This window comes from Hylobates moloch, unplaced genomic scaffold (genome assembly GCF_009828535.3).
Source record: "Hylobates moloch isolate HMO894 unplaced genomic scaffold, HMol_V3 SCAFFOLD_3, whole genome shotgun sequence".
Lineage (NCBI taxonomy): Eukaryota > Metazoa > Chordata > Mammalia > Primates > Hylobatidae > Hylobates > Hylobates moloch.
In genome coordinates, this window is record NW_026652278.1 from 56,834,123 (window position 1) to 56,848,871 (window position 14,749).

General features: G+C 34.2%; 1 long non-coding RNA gene across 2 annotated transcripts in view; it reads right to left on the reverse strand.

Moving 5' to 3' along the window:
* LOC131383061 (uncharacterized) overlaps window positions 1–14,749 on the reverse strand; it is a 211,685-nt gene that overhangs the window by 110,390 nt on the left and 86,546 nt on the right. The window contains exons 3-4 of one of the 2 annotated variants that reach the window (XR_009212782.1): window positions 3,413–3,457; window positions 2,569–2,949 (exon numbers count right to left, since the gene is read on the reverse strand). The exons of the other annotated variant lie outside the window; for it this stretch is intronic. This is a non-coding gene — a long non-coding RNA (uncharacterized LOC131383061). Of the gene's footprint in view, window positions 1–2,568; window positions 2,950–3,412; window positions 3,458–14,749 lie in introns of those variants that run through there. 2 annotated transcript variants of the gene reach the window in all.

Sequence of the window (14,749 nt, forward strand, 5' to 3'; positions counted from 1 at the left end):
AGACTTAACAAGCATCACAAAAGCAGAGACAAATGAACATTGTATATCTCCTAATGGAAGTACCTACCATCTATGAAATCCTTTCAAAAAAATTTGCACCTGAATATAATTCAAACTCCAGATCTATCAGTTTGTAGACAATAGAAGGTTTAGAAAAACATATCAAGAAATACTACAGGGAACAACCAGCAAAATCCAGACTAAAAAAATCTATGAAACAGACAACCTAATGTTTACTCAATTAAAAAATAATGAAAAGAGAGAGGGGGGGATGAAAAAGGAGGAATTAATAGTACAGTGTTCCACATATATTAATATGTATTTGTAACAACTGTAATTCTTATTCAAATGCAGATTCAGACTCAGTACTCATGTGGAGCATTCCTACCTAACCTCCAGTGTACTGAACCTCTTACAACTCAGAAGAGGGCTAAAAAAAAAAAAAAAGATATTTAAGAGACTTATCAACCAGTTAAATATAAGCACATAATTTAGATTGTGATTCAAACAAACATTAATTAAGAAAAAATTGATAAACAACAAAATGAAAATACTAAATATTAGATTACGTACAACAGTTTTCTTCAGCATTTGCTAATTGTATTGTGGATATGTTTTTTGAGTCTTTATCTTTTGGAAATTCAGTATGAAATATTTATAGCAAAATGATATGAAATCTTGGATTTGCTTCAAAATAATCTTGGGAATGGTAGGGTGGCAGACAGTGAAGAAGTTAGAAATAAAACAATATTGGTAATGTGTTGCTAAGAGTTTAAGTAGGATGGTTGATACATTGGTTTTATTATACTGTTTTCTCTGTTTCTAAATTGACAGAAAATTTACAAAATCAAAAACTATTTACAAAAATCATCAGGGATTAATAAACATAAGTCTGATTTTTAGGTTAGAGGCAAGCAGCATAGAAACAAATAAACACATAAGTTTTTAAGTGCATAGCTTAAAATATAAACTAGCAAAAGATAACCTGTAAGAAAAGAAGAAAAATGAAAGTTAAAATAGAAATTATTCAATAATACAACAGAAAGCAATTCAAATATAAATAGAATTATAATAAACAGATTAAACTCACCTGTATTATTGGATATTGGTATTCCAATGATCTCAGATTTGGAAAAATCAATAACATATTTTCTATAATAGGTACATTTAAAGCAAAAGGAATCAAAAAGAGTCAAAATTTAAAGAACTGAAAAGTTACACAGGAAAAACAATATCGACCAAAGAGGCTATGACAGCAGTTTTAAACTTTGTAAAAATAAAATTTAAGGTAGAAATTACCATAATGCACTATGGTATCTTTTGACATTGTTTATAAAAAAAGAATAATAGAGAATATACTCCTAAAATATAGCCTCAAATTATATAAAGTGGCAACTGATAGAAATTAGAGATTTTTAAACACCTCTTTTAGAACTTAATAGATGAAGCAGATAATAATAAAGACACAAATCTCTTGATATTTCTTTTGACCTCTTTGATTGAATAATATAATTTACATGCTTGAGTTATTAGTTATACAAAAAAATCTATACTTGAGAAAGAAACTATTATATATGAGGGCATATGGAACACTCACATTTACATTTTGCCCACAAAGTAAGCCTAAATAAATTGTAAAGAATCAATATCTTACAGACTATTTTCTCTGATCTTAATGCAATAAAATTAGAAAATATTAATTAAAAATTGCTAAAAATCAAATTTTAGAAAATAAAATATTAATTCATAACTAGTTAATTAGAAATCACAAGGAATATTGTAAAGTAAAAATTAAATAGTTCATGTCAGCACTTGTGGGATGAAGCTAATACAGTACTTAGAGGGGAAAATATACTTTAAATGCATATATCAGAAATCAAGAAAAGTTGAAAACAAATGAGCTAAGCATTTATTTCGGTAAGTTGAAGGGTAAGCAATAGAGCTCAACCAGAAAAATACAAATATAAAATAATAATGATGAGGACAGACTCATATCTCAATGAAGAACAAACAGATAAAGTGAAAGAGAAAGTGAGAAAGGAGTTACCAAAAAGTACAAAGTGTAAAAAGTGAAAAATTTTAAAATATTATTTTTAAAACACATGCATACATTTGAAAATCTATATAAAACTGATAAATTTTCAGACACCCTAAAATGAGAAATTGGTGCAAGAAAAAATACGAAACAAAGAGACAATCATGCACCAAATAAATTGAAATTGTAATCAAAGATCTCTCTTTCTAAAATGCCCTGGACCTTCATAGTTAAAGAGATGCCTTCTACTAAGCTTCCAGCAATCTGTTTGTGATGGTTAATTTTATGTGTCAACTTGACTGGATTAAGGGATACCCAGGTAGCTGGGTACCCCAAATTAAATAGTTCATGTCAGCATTTGTGGGATGCAGCTAATACAGTACTTAGAGGGGAAAATATATCTTTAAATGCATATATCAGAAAGCAGGAAAAGTTGAGAACAAATGAGGTAAGCATTTATTTCAGTTAGTTGAAGGGTAAGCAATAGAGCTGAACCACAAAAATAAAAATAACAAAACAATGATGATGGGGACAGACTCATACTGGAATTCTGGGTGTGTCTGTGAGGGTATTTCCAGAAGAGATTGGTGCTGGAACCAATGGACTGAATAAGGAAGATCCACTTTCAACCAATGTGGCAGACGCTATTTAATTGGATGAGGGACTGGATAGAACAAAAGGGCAGAAGAAGGACAAATCTTTTTCTTTCTCTTCTGGAGGTGCAACACCCTTCTTCCTCTGCCCTTGGACATCAGAACCCCAAATTCTTTGGCCTTCAGATACTGGGACTATCACCAGGAGCACCCTGGATCCTCAAGCCTTCAACTGCCAACTGAGAGTTACACCATCAGTTTCCCTGGTTCTGAGGCTTTGAGCCATGCTACCAACTTCGCTGGCTCCCTGGCTAGTATAACCTTGACTCCAAAACAGGAAAAGGAAAAAAGAAGAGAAAAGAGAAGCAAAGGGGAGAGAAAAGAAGAGAAGAAAATTTTAGGTGCATGCTACATAAAACATAGTTGCAAATATCCTCCATAAAATATTAATTATATAAATTAAACATTGTACTCAAAGAAATCATGATCCCAGGAAAGCAAGTATCAATTTTTATTAGAAAATGTATCAATATATTTCTCCAAACAAAAAGGAGAAATCATATTATCTTAAAAGTTTCAGAAAAACAATTTGGGAACTTTAATACCCATTTGAAATTTAAATAAAAATGCTGTTGGCAAACAAAGAACAGTCAACAACTTTATTTGGCAAGGGTTATATACCAAAAACATATAGAAATTTAATACTTAATAGAGAAATACATTATTATGAAAAGAATTTTAGATATTATTCCTTACATATTGGGGCAACCACACAGATACTCACTTTTACCACTGTTTTCTAACAAACTCTTAGAGAACCTGGTGAATTCTTTAAGGAAAAAAAAATAAATACAACTGTAAGGATTGGAGGGAAAGAGTTAAAACTCTAAATGTTTTCAAACTATATGGTCATCTATACAGTTAACAGATTCAACAAATTTTAAACTAATAAGATAATTCAATAAGGTTAATGAGATTTTAAAAATCAATTAATGAAAATCTAAAGCATGTGTCATGACTACTAATGTCCAGCACGAGATAAGTCTAAGAATGTTCATAGCAACTTGTCAATGACCTTAAACCAAACAATCCAAATGTTTATCAATAGGAGAATGGGAAAACGAAATGTGGTGTATTCACACACTGAAATACTACTCAAGAATGAAAAAAAGAATAAACCATCATAAACAAATCTCACAAACAAAATGTGTTGAACAAAAGAATGCAGACACAAAAAGTACATAATATATGGTTCTAGTTACACAAATTCATATAAATGGTAGAAGACATGAAGGAGCCTTTGGAATTCTTGAAAGCTACTACATGTTGGTTTGAGCAATATTTATATGGCTGCATACAAAAATAAAAATTCATTAAGCTTTATGCTTCAGTTTTATGCAATTTACCTGTATGTAATTTATACCCCTAATAAAAGTAAACTAAACAATCAGTAACATTACTTTATATGAGCAATAACATAATAGAAAATATAATACATGAAAAACCTATTCATAATAGAACCAAAGGTACTATAAATAATCCAGGACTTAAAAGAGAATACAAAAGACTTTTAAGGATAACATTTTTAAATCATAAAAGAACATAAAAAATATTTTAATATGTGGGAAGACATTCCTTACTCTTGGTTGTAATGACTTACTAATATAAAAATATTCATGTTCCCTGAATTTTTTGAAGAAGATAATAAATTTATTTTACAATTAATATGGAGAAACAAATATAAACAAATAGCTAAATAAAATATGAAAATGAAAAGCAAAGGAGTGGACTTACATTACCAGCTACTGACATACTACAAACACATTATAATAAAATTTTTTTACTTGCACAAGAATAGACAAATGTAACAGAATAATTAGCCCAGAGACAGATCACTTTTATATATAAAAGTTGCGCTACAACTCAGTGGAGAAAGAGACAGGTGTTTAGTAGATCTTGTGGAAGGAAACTTGCTCACTATATGGAAAAATAAAATAAAACTGATCTTCCACTTAACATCATGAACATGGAGAGATGTGGGATGGATTAAACATACAAATGCGAAAGGTAAAACTACAAAATTAAAACAACTATAAGATCTGGGGGAAAAAACTATAAGATCTGAGGAAAAAAGAAAATGACTTGAAGGCATAGAGAATGAATAAGCAAGAAAACGCCAGAGAGGAAAAGGAAATAGCATGCAGTGAGCTTTTTTTAACTTTTAAATTAATTTTTGTAAGTATGAGAGCAAACCACAGTGAGGACTATGTGAGTTGGTTAAAACTTTGACATAAAATACACAGATTATCTTGCTAGAAAAACCAGAGGACAAGGTTCAATGCAACGACCAGAGTAGGAAAATGAGGGGGAAAATTTCAGAAACTCAAACTCTGAAGAAAGGAAACCTCAAGTTTTTGGTACACTGATACTCTACACAAATCTGTAGCTGACACTTGAACATATACATGAAGTAGACTTAGTAGCCTAATTAATGATAAAAGAACTCTGGCCAGATGCAGTGGCTCACGACTGTAACCCTGCACTTTGGGAGACCCAGGTGGGCTGATTGCTTGAGCCCAGGAGTTTGAGACCTGCCTGGGCAACATGATAAAATCTCATTTCGAAAAAAAAATACAAAAATTAGACAGGTGTGATGGCACACACCTGTAGTCCCAGCTACTCAGGAGGCTGTGGTAGGAGGATCACTTGAGCCTGTGAGGCAGAGGTTGCAGTCAGCTGAGATTATGTCATTCCACTTTAGCCTGGGAAATAGAGTGAGACTCAATTTCAAAAAATAAAAAAAAATTAACTTCTATAACATACCATTCTCAATGTCCAGGGTACAATTCAAAATTACTTAAAATACGAAGTAACAACATAATGCTGGCCATTCTCAATTGAAAAGATAATCAGTGGAGACCGAACCTCTAATGACTCATATGTTGAATAACTAGAGCATTTTAAATTATTTATTATAGATACGTTCAATTATGTAAAGGAAAATATGTTCATGGTGAATGAAAAGACAAAGAAACAAAACCTATAGAAATAAATTGATCAAAATTCTAGAACTAAAAATACAGTATCTGAAATAAAAATTTCACCACCTAGCTTAACATTAGAATGCAAATTACAGAGAAAAGAGAAGATAGGTAAGTAGAAATTATTCAATCAATCTGAAGACGAGAAAAAAAATAGAGGGAAAAGGGAACAGGGCTTTCAGAACCTGTAGGATGATAGCAAATGGTCTCATAGATGTATATTTGAAGTCCCAAAGGATATAATAGAAAGAATGAAGCAGAAAAAAAAGCTTAAAGAAAAAGTTTATACATAATATTGGAAGGTATCTTTGTATCTTAAACTAAACCCCCAAAACACAAACTATAGGTGAAAATTACATACAAACACTGCCTTGAAAATATAACATGCAGAAGCATTTGCATTAAATACATTCATGGAAATGAATGCACCTAGATATTACTGATTTATTCCTCATAAATGTGTAGAATGAGAACAAGTTGATTGAGGAAAGTATAATCTATTTTTGCTATTTTTTCACTTATACATAAATCCTAATTAAGTCAACCATAAGACACTTATGCAGAGTGGCTTACCTGAATTGATATATATATATATACCATCCTTCTGCATCATCACCTTTGGAAAATGGGAATAACTTTTCAGAACTTTCGCCCAACTCATAAGAAGAGGAAAGGAAATAATTAGAGGGTCCAGCAGAGATTGGGGTAAATTTAAGAAAGAGGCGTTCCTGCCCGATAGACAGCTAAGCCAAGCAGGGATTCAGATACTAGTCATCATGTAGTTGGGCTCCAGAATATTCCCAAATGGACTTCCAAACCTAAGGTGTTCTGAAAGCCAAGATCTACATCTGGGATCTACATTGAAAAGTTCTGGCCAATTTTTCTTCCTTTCTGGAGTACTCTGTTGGTCTCACAGGCAATTGCCTGGGCAAAATAAGCTCTTAAAGGGTCTTAAATGTTAATGAGGCCTCTCACCAAAAGAATCAAACACAGTACCAGATTGGTGAGCCTAGGGACTGCCTAACATAAAAGCAGGTACTGGTCTTACCTCATCACCTACTTTCTCTCTTTCCACAATATTTCCCTCCCTTTGGCCTATGTATTTCCTTCTACCAGAAAATCAGTGCTCTAAGACTGTTCCCAAATGCTCAGTCCTTCTAATTGAGTTAGCCTTTTTATATTCTCTCTGGCATAGCCCAGTGTTTTATTTTTTCCTTAATTTTCCCCCAAATTAGAGCTCACTATCTTCTGCCTCAGCCACTTAGTGCTCTGCTCATGACTAGCTAACAGAAGAGAATGAAAGCAGGAACAGCTAAATAAGAAATGGCAGAGTGTGAAAACCTTTCCAGGTGTTTACATTGCAGCTCAGGGGTTCACAGTCTCAATTCAAATGAATGAATCACTAGAACACTTATCTTACTCTAGAATGATTCATAGAAGAGCTGGTTTTAGAGAGAGCCTTGGACAGGAGACAGTTCAGTGGTCAGAGCTCTGAGGCTCTTACTAGCACTTTAGAAGCAGCTACTCTACTTTTTCTTTCTTTTATGTTGGGTTTCTGAATAAAACTGAAGAAATAAAAAATGTTCTACTATTTTAAGTTTTAAAAAGCACAAAAACAAAGAAAAATCAGTGAAGTAGAGGGCTGTGGGTAGGAACTTCCTGACCATCCCTGGAGAACCTCTGAAGCCATGAGCCCTACTGATGCCTCATTCTACATCATAAAGTCTGCATTTGTAGGCTGTCCCAGGCCAGTGAGGGTAAAGAGATGCATCGTGAGGGTAGAGGGAAGCATTACTTTACACTGCATCAATCGCAATATTTTTATTTTTGAAACTCACCCTGCACAGTCATTAAATAGCCTTGCAAATGTAAATCTTCCATACACACACATACACACCCCACATACACACACAACCCGAATCGTCATCTCTACTGCCAGTGTTGATCACTAACATTGTTCCTCAGAGTTATTGTAGAATTGCCATTATGACAGAATGGGTTCTTCTTTCTTTTTACTTTAAAACCTCTCTATCCGCTTACTTGCTAGAACCCCCTGCAGTGAACAAAGAAAACTGTGCAAAGATTTATAGACACAGGTTGGATTCCCTAAGCAAAGAACACTGCAGGATGCTTTTACATGTAATGAGAACTCCCCAAATCCATTGTCTTAGAGGCATCCAGGTATCTAAATTACTGATGCATTAAATTCACTTAGGTAATACAATAGTAAATAAAATAGCCTTTAACACAAGCATTATTGGCCAGTTCCTAGGAGGTTTTGCAAGTTGAAATGTGTCTTCATAACCAAATTCCTTTGGTTTTCCTTTGTATCATCTCAACTTTGTATGCATAAATTAAGACTTAAAACTTGTTTAATAAACATTTAATGCAGGATATTTGTCATCAGAAGAAATGTTTGTTATTATACAAAGGCTTCTGTATCAAGATAGAACAGTAGCCAGAAATATTGTTTTAATTTCTTCAAATGTTTTAATCCAAGCAGTCTATGGGCAGAAGTAACACTGAGTCTAGCTCAGCTGAAAGATAGAAAGAAAAAAAGGAGGAAAGAAGGAAGAAAGGAAAGGAGGAAGGGAAGGAGAAAGGGAAGAAAGGAGAAAGATAGGGAGAGATAAAGGGAGGAAAGGAAAACAAGGAGGCTATCCATATTAGATTCCAGTTCTAAACCAGCACTTTAGTTTCAGTATTTTCAAATTCCCCACTGAAGAGTTCAGTAGAGGATAATTGCAATATTTGAATTACTAAATCAATTTAAATTCAATTAATGATCTGTAAACTTTGAAAGCATTGGTTTTAGTGATTCTGTAACATTCGTGATTTCAAATGAATACATTTGAGATTATGAGAACTACTGTCTCGAAATGGAGGCAAAGGGAGACGGAGAACAGCCATGGTCACACTACATTATTATCCAACTGTGCTTAACGGAGAGTTCACAGTGAATGGGAATGATAAGAATTCTTGTTTCAGCCTATACCAATGTTTTGCTTTGCTTAAAAAGTTACTAACACATTGATTAAATACTCACTTTAGTATCAGAGTTATGGAAAATAATTATGATCTACTGAAGTCAGTGAAAAGAAACAAAGTTTAAACAATCATATCACAGGGTTTTAAATTTCTTATCCTTAGAGATTACTTTTTCAGTAATAAAGTATGTTTAAATCTAATTAATAAATAAATAATAAACTAGATCGTCATATCTTCTGCCCCTCATATATCTTCCTCCTTCTTTTTCACCATTTTTTTTTTTCAATTAGTGGCATGGCCAGCTATAAACATATAATTAGTCTCTGGTAACATTGACTACTCATAGTTTGGGGGGCAGTAAATTGGTTTAGGGCCAACACTGACAAGTCACGCAGTCCTGGACTCCCATCCAGTGTCCACCACTTACTAGCTTTGATGTCTTCAGAAAGTAACAGTGCTCAGTTCAAGGTTCTCTTACTTGTGAGATGGAAATTGCAAAGTTTACTCCCACATGTTTGATAGGATAATCAAATTAAATAATATATGTAAGACCTTAGTAAAGTACCTGGCACATGGTAAGTACTCAACATAAGGAAATAGTTGAGGTTATTGTTAATTTTTCTTATTGCATATAGGCATGATCTATTAATGGACATAATCTGAAATATAAGCACATTTTTATACCTTAGAAATTATATATTCTAAGCGCCCTCATTCTGGAGATATAGGATAAATCTAAAGTAGATTTCCAGAGAAGGGAGTAATTTCTCCAATGTCAAATGCTAGCTGGTGGCAGCGTGGGTGGTAGAAAGCGGTTCAGCTGTTTCTCTGCCCCAGGCTTCTTCTATAACACTGTGTTTGCCTCATATACATCCATCAAACATCCACTGAGTATTTTCATAGGCCAGACAGTGCATTACACACCAAAAATCCCTACGTGAATAAGATATAGCACCTGCCTGGGGAAGCTGACAGTTTAGAATCCCCACTAAGTACTAATTCCTATTTCTACCAGTAGCTTCATCAAAGCAGAAGAATGGCAGCTCTAAATTCTTCGTACAGCTCTTCTGAAAGGAGATTTCTCAGTTCCAGGAAACAATGAAGTCTATAATGAGCCTCTGGGTTCTGGTAAAATAGTCACTGAGTTCTGTAACATGGAAAGGCTAGCGTAATGCTAGCCAAGTCACTTGCCTGGTGTGACTTGCCCTTTATCAGCTTCTTTCATTCTCAGCCATTCAAAGTGATACTTAGAAAGAGCAAGAGTTATTCCTTTAATTTGCCAATTTTTATGACCGTGGGTAAAAAAGCTAAAGTCACTTAGATCCTGTCAAATTGTAAAAGTACATTTTTGTTTAAAGCATAGAAATAAATCATGTGTTCAGACACAGCTGAGGAAGAAGTAGGGTTTATGATAAGATGCTCTACAATGACAGCCACATAGAATGGATGGTGGCCCCAAATATGACACAATTTTTAAGATTGACCCAGAGATAGAGATAGTTTCAGCTCTCTCCTGTATCTCCCCATATTTTCTCTTCCACTCAAGAAAAAGTATGACACATGAGTGAAAGCAATGATATTTACAGAGATGTAAAAGGATCTGCTTTAGCTTATAACAAAAGAGAAGTCCTATCTACTTTGGTACAATAAATATTTCTCATCAGCAGATTTTTTTGTGACATACTTTATAGGACACACGAGCATGTGGTAACACCAAGGTATGGAGCTTAGAAAAATATTCACTCTTTCTTCTAATCATGCTGCCAGACATATAGCCTGGTCATCAATGGCTTCAGGCTGTGTTCAACTTATAGTGAGTACTATGTATGTGTATATGTATATGTATATGTATATGTATATGTATATGTATATGTATATGTATATGTATATGTATATGTATATGTATATGTATATGTATATGTATATGTATATGTATATGTATATGTATATGTATAGTAAGCATTATGGGTACAGCATGCAGAGGGCCCTTGGGAGAATGCACCAATGGCAATGGAGTCAGCACCATGTTAGGCGCATATGTCTCTCTCATTGGATGGGTGCTAATAAACAGCTATTCTTTCCCCTCTTCTTGAATGATCTAGTCTTGGTTTGAGCTGTGTTTCCTCTAAGTTGCTCCCTTTTACTAAATTCACAATTTTGGCTGTATCTGTTTGTCCACCTAAAAGAGTAAGTAAATACTTAAATATTTGGTAGTTTTCTTTAATCTGGTTCACAATGTCTTACACGTTTTATCCAAAGAAATAAAGCCAGTGAAATTAAGGTTTTATTTGTCTTCTAAGTCTTTTCTAGTTCATACTAAAATATTATTAAAATCTAAAATGTCAGAAGCCCTAGCCAGAGCAATCAAGCAAAAAAAAAAAAAAAAACCAATAAAAGGCATCGAAATTAGAAAAGAGAAAGTCAAATTATCTCTGTTTTCCCTGATAACATGATCTTATACCTAGAAAACCCTAAAGACTCCTCCAAAAGACTCACAGACTTAATAAATGACTTCAGTGAATTTTCGGGTAATAAAATCAATGTATGAAAATTAGCAGCATTTCTATACACTAATAACATTCAAGCTGGGAACCAAATCAAGAACTGAATCCCATTTACACTACACACACACACACACACACACACACACACACATTACCTAGGAAAACATCTAACTAAGGATGTGAAAGCTCTCTCCAAGGAGAACTACAAAACACTAATGAAAGATACCATAGACAACACAAGCAAATGCAAAAATATCCCAAGCTCATGGATTGGAAGAATTAATCTTGTTAAAATGACCATACTGCCTAAAGCAATATACACATTCAATGCAATTCCTATCAAATTACCAAGGTCTTTTTTCACAGAATTAGGAAAAAACCTATTCTAAAATTAATATGGAACTGAAAAAGAGCCAGAATGGCCAAAGCAATCCCAGGCAGAAAGAACAAGGCTGGAGGCACCATGTTACCTAACTTCAAATTATACTACAAGGCTATAGTAATCAAAAGAGCATGGTATTAGTCAAAAAAAAAAAAAAAAGACACATAGACACATAGACCAATAGAACAGAATAGAGAACCAATAAATAAAGCCACATAGCTAGCATAAACTGATCTTCAACAATGTTGACAAATATATATATTGGGGAAAAGATACCCTTTCAACACACGGTGCTGGGAAAATTGGATAGCCACATGCAGAGGAATGAAACTGGACCCTATCCTTTACTATATACAAAAATTAACTCAATATGGATTGGAGACTTAAATGTAAAACCTGAAACTATAAAAATCCTAGAAGAAAACCTAGGGAGAATTCTTTGGGACATTGGCCTAGGCAATGAATTTATGACTAAGATCTAAAAACAAATGCAACAAAAACAAAAATAGACGGTACTTAAAAAAAAAAAGCTTTCACACAGCAAAAGAAATAATCAACAGAGTAAACAGACAACCTAAAAATGGGAGAAAATATTTGCAAACTATGCATCCAACAAAAGACTAATAACCAGAATCTACAATGAACTCAAACAACTCAACAAGAAAAAACCCAACTAATCCCATTTAAAAGTGACAGACATTCTTCGAAAAAAGATATACAAGTGGCAACAAACATATGAAATAATGCTCAACATTACTAATCATCAGGGAAATGCAAATTGAAATCACAATGAGATACCATCCTATACTAGTCAAAATTGCTATTATTAAAAAGACAAAAAACAACAGATGTTGTGGATGCAGAGAAACTGGAACACTTACTCACTGTTGGTGGGAATATAAATTAGTAAAACTTCTATGGAAAGTGGTGTGGAGATTTCTCAGAAAGCTAAAACTAGAACTACCACTTGACGCAGCAACCCCACTACTGAGTATCTACCCAAAGGACAAGAAATTATATCAAAAGGCATCTGCACGCATTTTTTATTGCATCACTATTTGCAATAGTGAAATCATGGAATCAACCTAAGTATCCATCAATGGATGATTGGATAAAGAAAATGTTATATATATATATATATATATATATATATATACACATATATATACATACACACACTATATATATATATATATATAAAATGGAATATTGCACAGCCATAAAAGAGAATGAAATCATGTTTTCTGCAGCAGCATGAATGGAGCTGGGGGCCATTATCCTAAGTGAAATAACTCAGGAACAGAAAACGAAATATCACATGTTCTCATTTGTAAGTTGGGAGCTAAACAATGAGCACACATGGACATACAGAGAGAAATAACAGAGACTGAGGATCTCCAAAAGGGGGAAAGGTGAGTGGAGGGATGTCAGTTTAAAACTTAACCATTGGATATGATGTTCATTATTCAGGTGAAGGGTACACTAGAAGCCTAAACTCCACCACTATGCAATGTATCTATGTAACAAACCTGCACATGTACCCCCTGCCTGCATCTATAAAATAAATGTTTTTATTTAAGAATGTCCATTGGTGCATCTCCCTAAAACATCTCATCCACCTTACCCCAGAAATGTGGTTTAGTGCCATAAGGGATATGTGCCAGTTGGGAAAATAGCATTATGAATTTTTAAGCCACATTTTTAAAATGCAAGTATAACTGATTTTAGCACATGGAAAAACAATCTGTAAAGCACCGAGCAAACTCAGTTTGCGTGTCCCAAAAGATTACAAAAAGATAGCATTGTCAGATACTTTGCTGAAACAATAATGTTAGGCTAATTTTGCCCAAAATAATCAATCTCAGGAATTTGATAGTTATTCACAACAGTGGACAGTTAATAACTTGTGATACCTTTCTCAGAAACCCCAGTCATCTCTTATAATCCATTAACAGCATAATTCGAGAATATTTTCCAATATATTCTTCAGGGCCTCCTTCCTCTCAAGAAAAGGGACCCTCCTTTTTACCCAAGTCCATCAAACCCACAGCGGAGATGTGGCAAACAGTAAAAATTACATGCCCCTCATCATGAGTGCGGTTATGAAGAGACCTCCTGGAAGATGAGTCTCTTGTCTCTCAAGCTGCCTACAGTCTAGCTGATAAGACTGAAGCTAACATATGTGAGGTAAGAGAGAGAGAGAAAGAAGTAGAAGACAGTATATAACCAAGGGCTCAATCAGGAGCCAGTGTCATTCAGCATCCAAGGAAAGAGAGAACAAGGAGAACAAAATCCCTAAGAAAGACTTTATGAAACAAGCAGAACTCAAGCTGACCCTATGATTGGTCACAGTTAGAGAACCAAAAAAGAAAAGCATGTAAGAAAAGAAAAAACATTAATGAGGATATGGATGCCAGTGGGAGTGAGCTGGTGCTTCCCATCCCCTTGCGGGACCAGGCAGAGGCTGGACTAATTGTTGCTGGGACTGCCAGCCCTGCGTTTGTTGAAATACATCATTGCTGAGATAAAAGCAAAGAGATTTAGCTTTCACAAAATAAAAACTTCCAGAAAAACTGAATGCATTCCCTTAGGGTAGAGCAAAGCATGGAGAATTTCAGCTCCAAAAGCAGAATCTTTGAGTTGGAGATAATAGGGGGAACAGAATTGGAAGCCAGGATGTAGCCCTAGGAGGGAGCTCGCCACTATGCACAGCAACTACACATTTTCCCCTTTTCTTTGTATTAACATTACATCTGCACTCACATTTATTTCCTTGGGGATGGGTATCTGTTTTTCATTAGAACCCCTAATTTATCTTACTTTTTCGTATCCTTTCTCAATTATTAAATTTTATGCCAATTAGTCTTATTAATAAAAGACCCCAGATTCAAGTAACACTTTTTTCTTGAGTTTGGATAGCTCAAGCCGACTAGGACTAGAGTCAGATCAATCACTTCTGTGGGCATTCATGAAGAAATCATGAAAGGATATTGTCTGAGAACCCAGTTCATGGTACAGAGACCCTGATACCGTGATTTTCTTTTCAAATGGGCCTTTGTCCTTCAACCTTCAATGCATTTAACACATAATTTTTAGCCACACACGTTGTCCTGTTCACAGGGTGCCAAACATCTGCTTGAAAGAAGAAAAATATCAACCCTAAATTGACATTTCCAAATACTCACATGTTTAGATATGTGAAAAGA